We start from the raw sequence: 8618 nt of genomic DNA, 5'->3' as shown, positions 1-8618 counted from the left end.
TGCGTGTTGTGGCCATTTTATGTGTGTCTCCGTCTTATTTTAATACCAAATTCATCATGTAGTGAAATTATGTCAGGAGGTATTTGAGTGACTGAATTCTTAACTACAGCTTATCTGTGTTTTGTTAGCCCGAGGGATATGTGCAGGTTGTTGGCGCTATTCATACACTGAAATGAAATCATACTGACCAGTGTACACACGAGATGATCAGTCCTTGCCGAGCGTTTTCTGTGTAGGCTCACTGTGCGAAGGGAGGCCTTGGCTAAGCAGCAGTATTCTCCTCCCAACTCCAGGTAGGAAGTCTGTTCAGCCACGGTTGGGCTGTGTGCAGGGCAGGGAGCGTGGCTGAGGAGCAGACAGCAGCGGGCAGCCTGGTGAGCCGTTTGGTGCCTCGCATGTCGTGCATGCCCAGCTCAGTGTTTCCTCTGGGATGTCAGTCCTGGAGTGTCTTCCTCAGAAGGTGCCATGCCCCGTAGTAGGGGGAAGTACTGATACACTTGGTGTAGAGGGTGCTGAGTGGCCTGCTGCTGGCACGCAACCTGCCCCCATGGGATGAAGCCCCACTGTGTAGCTTGAGCTTAGAGGGGACCCCACTCTAAGCATCCTTTTTTTAAACAGAGCCATCCAAATATAAAAGTCAGTTTCTTAAGATGCCTCTCCCTGAGCACAGCACCAGTGTGATGAGTGTCTAAAGATGAGGAGTCCCTGCAACAGAGCAAAGCCTGGCCCATGCTGGGGGAGGGTGTCTGTCCCCTGCTTTGGGCCTGCGCAGTGCTGGCCTTCCCTGAGCGGTGGGGAGTCAGGCCTGCCTAGCCCGGCTTCTCTGGCCTCAGGAGCTCCGCCCTGTCAGCCTGCCTGGGCTCACATCTGCTTCTCCACACAGTCTGTCTCAGGGATGCCTTGCTACTGGGAGAGCCCCTGGAATCAGAGCTAGTGTGTTGGTGCCCTTTTCAGAGCTCTGCTGTTCCTTTATAAATCCTGAAGAACAGTCTGGGAAGAGGAGAGGGGATGCCAGCTGCTGCCTCTGACTTCAGGGAGAAGCAGACTTCTTAATACTGTCTTCTTGCTTGGCATGACGGCTTCTTGCAAATTATTCTCTTATAAAAGAGCTCGGCAGGAGCGGCTCATCAGTGGGGCTCCCAGAGTTTGAAATTTTAACTGCCAAGTTCGTTTTCTGTTATTCTTTACCTTCTATTAGTCACACTATTTGATAACATTAGGGAATCTAAAATCCTGTCAGGTCCCTGAAGGAATGAAGGCTAACATCTCTGGGGAGAGCGTAGGACCCTTCAAACAACACTCATGTCTGAGCGACCCGATTCCTCTTCCAGGCCCCACTTTCCCTCAGGAAACCAACCTTTCGGACGGTTGGAGGAGAAACACTGGGCTCTTGCTTGTCTGGGGCAGCGGGAGAATGACTTTGGCTTGGAAGGCCTCTGCCATTCATCTCTATAAAGCCAGTGGGGTCCGGCAGAGAAAGACCGGGAAATAGCTGCAGTCTCGATGTGGCTGCTCTTTGGCACCTCTGCTGGACTGCCCTCCCATGGCTGCGACCTTTCCAAGTGTAGAAAGGAGTGGGTCAGGTGGACCAGATGCAGACCCCTGAGTTCTGGATACTGACAGGAGGCCTCACCCTCCTTTACGGGGCCTCTCCGGGTAGGACAGGGCCTCTCCTGCTCCTGAGCAGCCACTGGTGCCCCGTGGTTCCGCTGGAACCAAATCCCTAGCATCCAGATAGTCCTAGGACGCTCTGCCTTCTCTGTAAAGGAGGGCTTTTCTCCTGCTGTCTTGGAGGTTCCTTCCCTTCACTGCTTGTCCCATATGCATCAGGCAAATTCAAACTCATACATTTAAACTCTTAGGAAAACAAAATCTTTTTTTTTTTTTTTTGAGATGGAGTCTTGCTCTGCCACCCAGGCTGGAGTGCAGTGGCCGGATCTCAGCTCACTGCAAGCTCCGCCTCCTGGGTTTACGCCATTCTCCTGCCTCAGCCTCCCGAGTAGCTGGGACTACAGGCGCCCGCCTCGTCGCCCGGCTAGTTTTTTGTATTTTTAAGTAGAGACAGGGTTTCACCGTATTAGCCAGGATGGTCTCGATCTCCTGACCTCGTGATCCGCCCGTCTCGGCCTCCCAAAGTGCTGGGATTACAGGCTTGAGCCACCGCGCCCGGCCAGGAAAACAAAATCTTAAGACTTACACAGATATTGGGGTGCTAATCAACTAGCTTAAATCTTGGTTCTTACATAATTTGAACTTGAAAGGGTACGTTGAACTCTGCTCTTTCCTCCCTCCTCACCTCACTCCCTGCAGGGAGTTAAATGCCATGTTGAAGCGGTTGGCATCCCCAAGTGGGAGGGAGTGGGGCAGCTTACCATCTTCTAATGTGACTTCAAGGAACAATGCAGATGTTGAATGCAGAGCTCCACACTAATATGGAACAGTAACTGTGAGTATATTTACCTGTGCTGTCCTCAGCACTGTACACTAAAGGACCAGCTTTTCCAAGCCTAGGAAAATAATGGTAGATACCAATAGAAATACATCTTCCCTAGGAAATGGAGCAACAGGAATTTGAGCTAAGCAGGAACCATGAACTTCTGCCCTCAAATTCTGTCTTCGGGTTGAGCAGACCTGTGTAGGCCCTGGCTGATCAAGCCTGTGTCCTGCCTAGTGAAAACACAACCCCCTCTGTCATCTGAAAGCCAGCGGGGATCTGTAGCCATCCTCGCCTTCCCTAGGCCCAGGAAGGTGAGGGCTCCTGGGCAACCAGGCTTGTCCCTGTTGTTCCCCAGGGGTGATCTAGGCTGATGACTCACCTGGCTGGCACATGAAGGTGCTCACCTTGTTCTCTGGGGCTCCAAGCAAGAGCAGGCCAGGGAGGGCTGGCTTTCCACACTGCATTGCATGACCCGAGCTCCCTGGTGGCATGGGAAAACTCCCCTCTGCTTTTGAGCCCAGAACAGGCTTTTCTTTGCCAAGAGTTGAGGAGAAATACAAGACTGAGCTGGCAGGTTAGGGTCTGGGAGGCCTCTGAGGTACCATTGCTTACTTCCTTACTGAGGAAACTGGCTCTTGTCCTGGGCCATGTAGTTCCATTCTGGGCTCTAGACTAGTGGTGCTTCTGTCCATCAAGGGTATTGGGGTGAGCTGTGGGTTAACCCAGAATTAGTAGGGATATAGGGGTGTGAATAGGAAAGTGATTTGGGGATTCAGAAATTTTTCTGATGTAATTTATCAATGAGCAACTTCTCAGTTGATTTTTATACCTCAGGGTCATTTGCAAATCTTTTGTCTTTTCCTGTTTCTTAGGTGTTCACGTTGGTTAGTAGGAGAGACATGTTCAGAGACTTGTAAGTTGAGGTTCATTTGCCTCCATTGGAGGGGTGAGTGGTGCACCAATAGCTTGCTGCTATCACTCAGCAAGGCTGTGACAAGCCAGCCTTCCTCCTCTAGCACTTGCAAGCTTTCTGTCTGCAATCACGGTTTACCTGCCCGTTTCCCTTTTGCTACCTTCTTTCCTATCTGGAGATTCATATTCCAGAGTCCCTGGTCGACCCTACAGACGCAAAGAGGAGACGGCAGTTCACAGCAACTGCATAGAGCAGGGAGCGGCTTTCCTCCCACTGTCCTAGGCACGGGACCTTCTTTGCTTCTCAGACCTGAGCTCAAGTAAGCATGTTCTCTCTGTGTGCTAGAGCCACTGACATCATCTCTACTAGAATTGTTTTAAATATCTTTTGATGGGAAATACCAGGTTGAACTTCAAGCAGCAGGGAAACAAAGGTTCTAGCTGCAAGAGAGTAAAGTTCTAGGTGTTTGTATGCCGAGGTGTATATGTACACAGATCCAATACATACTGTAAGAAAATCTTGAGTACACAAGGTTTTCAGGTGTTAATGCCCATTGGGACCATGAACAAATGAGAATGACTGGGACCATTGTCTTGCCTCGCTTGGAAGGATGCCTTCTGGCATGTACCCACATCTGATCCACATGGATTCACTTTTAGGATGCAATTCTTTGAGGGGCCAGATTCCGCTGCAGATTCACCCTGAAGAGAACTATCCAATGGGCCTGGTGGGGCTTGGGTGCCTGCCCTTTTTGTTGGAGGCTCAGGCTTCAGAGCAGAGCAAAGTTGGGAAGAATGAGGTCTTAGGATTCTCATTCCCCAGAGAGCCCCAGCCTCGCTTCTGATTCATTACTCCCCAAGTCTGAAGTCTACTGTGAAGGTGAAGTTATCAATTTTTTCTTGTTTCTTGAGTTCTTTAAACCCACAAATGTATATGCTTTATTTTATATTATTTATTATGTACATATGCCTGTTAGTACTTCATCTGTGACTAGGACAAGATCTGTCTTGAAGCTTCCTCATCCATGGATCCTAGGGTTCTGCTGTCCTTTAAGGCGGGTGAGAGGGTAGTGTTTTTTTTTTATAAACAGGTTGCTGCCTTTATCTTGGCCCTAGCATCCCCAGCCCCTTTAGTTGGGCCCACCTGTATTCCTGATGACAAGTGTTTTGGATGAAGATGGAGGCAGGTCTCCGATCTTGTGGGCAGGGCCTCTCAAGTACCTCCATGAACTATTTCCGAGGTGGTTTATTGGTGACAGGCTCTCTTCCCCTATGTAGGGTACAGTACAGCTGTGAGTCCACGGCCTCCTTCCTCCCAAGGCAGGTCACTTGCCTGGCCCCACGATGATAATGGTTTCTTCTACTTACCTTGAATTGCATAATCCATCTTTCTGGATAATGGAAGCTGCCTGCCCATCTGGGCTGTTAATATGCCTTTTCTTGGTTTTGAGGCCCAGTGCCAACATTGACTTGGCCCTCAAGTAAGACCCTGCTTTGTGTCTGACTTCCATCCTCCTCAGCCTTTATTCACTGTATCATAGTGTACAGGTCATGCATTTAAGCAGTGAAGTTTTCTGAACACAGTATTCAGAGCTGTGTACATAAACCCAAATAAGCACAAATGCCATGTATAGGATTAATGAGCTGATTGTCATAATGAATGCATTTTATAATTCAAATGATGTTGTAGATGTACAGTCTCTCCTATTTATTTTGTACCAATTTATTTGTAAATTTTGTGATTGTTTTACAAGGTTTTTGTTTATTTCTATTCTATTTAGATAAATGATGTTCTGTTCACCCTTCTAGCAGATGTGTGTTCCCTCTTCTCTTTCATCTATGCAACACCAACCATGCCATTGTGTTCAGCTTGGCTGAACCCACTGCCCTGCCCACTTGCCTGACTTTGCTGGTGGGAAAGCTGGGACTGGATCTCAGCATGACAACGTAGAAGAGCATCTTCTTTGGACAGTGTAAAGTCTTGAGAAGTGGGTACTAGTTCTGTGCCTCCAAGTCATAGCCTGGTACAGCTAATCCTAGGGGGAAGGTGTCCTTCTTTGCAAGGATTATAATCTGTCCTCCATCAGTTACTCTCTACATAAGAACATTCGGAGTATCCAGTCAAATTGCCCCAGACATTGGCTGCTCAGTCACTAATAACAACACACAGTGCAGCTGGGCTAAGCCGGTGTTTCCTAGGTAAGACCAAAGGCCTCATTCAGGCCTCTCATTTGGCTCTTAAAGACAAGGATGGCTTTATAGGTCCTCCTCTGCTATGCTAAGCCTGGGAGGAAGGTCAGAGCAGGCATGGATAGTTACTCTAGAGTGGAAAACATCCGACCTGAGTGTGGCGAGGCGTGTGCAGGTGGGTCTTCAGGATTCAGTGGACATCCTGCATTCCCCAGTAATCGGTGTGTATGATACACACTCTTTTCCATCACCACTTTGTCTTCTGTTTCTTCTTACCATCCTCACTCACATGTGACCAGTCCCTGAAGAACGTATGGTGGAGCTTCAGGGACCCTTTGTGGTCCATTCCTAAACCACCTCTTTTTGGAATCCCTTTTTTTCTCTCCACTCTTAGTCTCTATTTTACATTCCAAAGAGGATCGTGCTCTGATAATTTAGCCTCTTGACTGGTCCATTTGTAGTCCCTACTGAATTTATTTAACTGTGGCATTTGCAGTCTTTTACTTACACTTGTCCTGTGGATGGAGACATTTCAGGGAAGAACTGCTGACAGAGTTGGCTTTGAGATGCTGCCTGACCTAACTTGCCACTCCCATCTCCCCAGGCATCACCCAACTACCTGAATATAGCCCAGTGAAATGCCAGCTCCGTAGAAGCAGGGCAGAAAGGGGCAGCAGAGCTAGGGAAAGAAATCACGGTAGCACATTCACTCCCAGCCTGCTGCCTTGGTTTGTTTTTCCTGTTTTACTCACTTGGTCTAGATGAGCCCTTAGCTCAAATCAGGAAATGCTCCAAGGAAAATGGAGGCAACTTTTCCTGGTGTCAAGATGAGATTTGCCTAAAAATCCCCCCTTGCATCCTCACAGTGCGCGCATACCCACTCATTTCTAAACTTCATTGTGATGTACCCCAGGGTTTCTTGTGCACAAAAATTGTGCTCCCCAGAGCCGTTTCTCAACTCAGCAATTCACAAGGAAACAAATATTGATCAGAGTCTTGTAGAGAAAGTGGTAAAAATTGACCTTTTTATAGCCTGGAGTTGATTTCTAGGAACTTATTTTATACTTTTTGAAGGTAATTTAATAAAGAGATGATTCTTTATTAAAGCCAAAAAGTTGAATTCTGTTAGATGGCTAATAAACTCTTTTGGTTTCTTTGTATGGTGGTTTTGTCATTTTCCCTCCAAGGGCCTCATATCTGTGCTATTTTCAAGCAGTCCCAGAACAAAGGGATGATTCTAGGGCCTTTTTCTCTGACTTTCTGCTGGCATGCCGTCTCTCCTGGTGGATGACTGAGGACTGAGGATGCATGTTTCTAAGGGAGAATTAGTTGCCCGACTTCTCTGAAGTGCTTTTCCTGTCAGGGTATTAGTGACTGTGCAGTGTTCAAACAGGAGGCCAACACGTGACAGGAATTTTTAGATTAGGCCAGCTTTCCTACTGCAATTCTCCGAAGTCATTGAGTTGAGGTCAGGGGGTGTTCAAAATACCCACACCCTCAGGTCAAAGATGACCTCTGGTGAGAACACCCTCTCAAAGACTGGACACTGAGTAAACATTTTTCAGTGTGGGGAAGGTTTGCTTGGCAAATCCTCTTTCCAAGTATCTCAAGAACTTGTGAGATGTGGAAGGACTGTTTTTGCCTTTCGTGGGAAAATGTGTGCTCAGCTGCTTGGGCTCCAGTTTGTATGGGAGGGTTTATCTCAGCCCTTGTCTACTCCCCTGGCCAGACATGGCTTTGGGAAGAGCTCTGTGGGAGACCAGAACATCTGGGGACATATTTGTACCTAGTTATTTTGTGTGAAGAAACGAGGGGACCAGATTCAAAACTCGTCATTATGTTTTAAATTGGAAAACAGATTCCTCAGCCTTACAGTAAACAGTCAGCAAGTTTGAGAGGAAATGTGTGTTCAATGGGGAGTACTTTTTTTGTGTTAAACCTCTACAGAGAAACTTCTGTATATATTTTATTTTTGAGATCACACACCTTTGTTGGAACCAATCAGACTGTTGTGGCCTTGGGATGAAGACATTGTGTCTGAGGACAGGGAAAAATGGTTGAGAAATCCAGGGGTAAAGAACAGATGAGCTTTTTACTCATTCTATAAATGAACGTGCTGCCTGTTTAAAGGACTCGCTTTCTGCTGTTTCCAGATACCTAGCAGTGCGAGAACTGTGTGGTGTGCTGCATTCCTGTTATGGGAGGTGCGTGACGGGCAGTGTGGGTTTCTGGAAGTCACCTGTTTCTGCTTTCCGGCTGCCTGTGCCTGTGGTCATCCCTGCTCCTTGGCGGGAGTGCATGTTTTTATCTTCAGGGTTGCTCTGGTAGCCCCATGGTAGAGATTCTCATTCTCAGGGCCTCCCAAAAGTTGTGTATCATTTGAAATTGTTCCATTTGAGGAAAAACTTGAAGAAAAGCTGAATTCCCTGATCACCACTAAAGACTGTCATGAGAAACGTTAAGTATCTGAGCCCTAAACTACTAAGCCCAGTGAGGAATTGGAGCGTTAACTGTATGGCAATAGCTAGATCATAGTTAACCATTTTTCCCACCATCAAAGAGATTAAATAGTTTCCATAACATGGAATGTGGATAAGGTTCCTACCCTAATACAGACTTAAATATGCAGTTGTTTGTCTCAGGCTATTTGTGGTGAATAAGCAGAGTATTTATTTTAAAATGACCAGGCAGCCTTGGAAAAATCGCTGGGCTTTAAAGTTGTTGACAAAGTATTTCTTAAATAAATACATCTGATTTAGAAATACCTAAACATGGACAAAATACTTTTAAGTCTGACATGCAACTGCATGTGGCTTTTTAAAGTGATTTCTTAACAATGCTAACATGACTTAAGGATTTGTAGTTCTATTAAAAACCACTTCTAAAAGTATCTTAGAAAGGATAGCTTGAAGGGTTTGCCTTATTTTAGGTCTCAGCAGAGGTATGCTTATAGCAAGAGAAAAATCTTAGGTCTAAGTAGAACACTAAACTTTCTTGGCTGTGACCAACTTTTCTGAAGTACACCATCAGAATTTTCACTATCTCTGCAGAGATGAATGAATGTACTGGGCAATTCCTC

The sequence above is a fragment of the Trachypithecus francoisi genome, unplaced genomic scaffold (assembly GCF_009764315.1).
Source record: "Trachypithecus francoisi isolate TF-2019V2 unplaced genomic scaffold, Tfra_2.0 Contig01579, whole genome shotgun sequence".
Classification (NCBI taxonomy): domain Eukaryota; kingdom Metazoa; phylum Chordata; class Mammalia; order Primates; family Cercopithecidae; genus Trachypithecus; species Trachypithecus francoisi.
Note: the sequence above shows the minus strand (reverse complement) of the source record.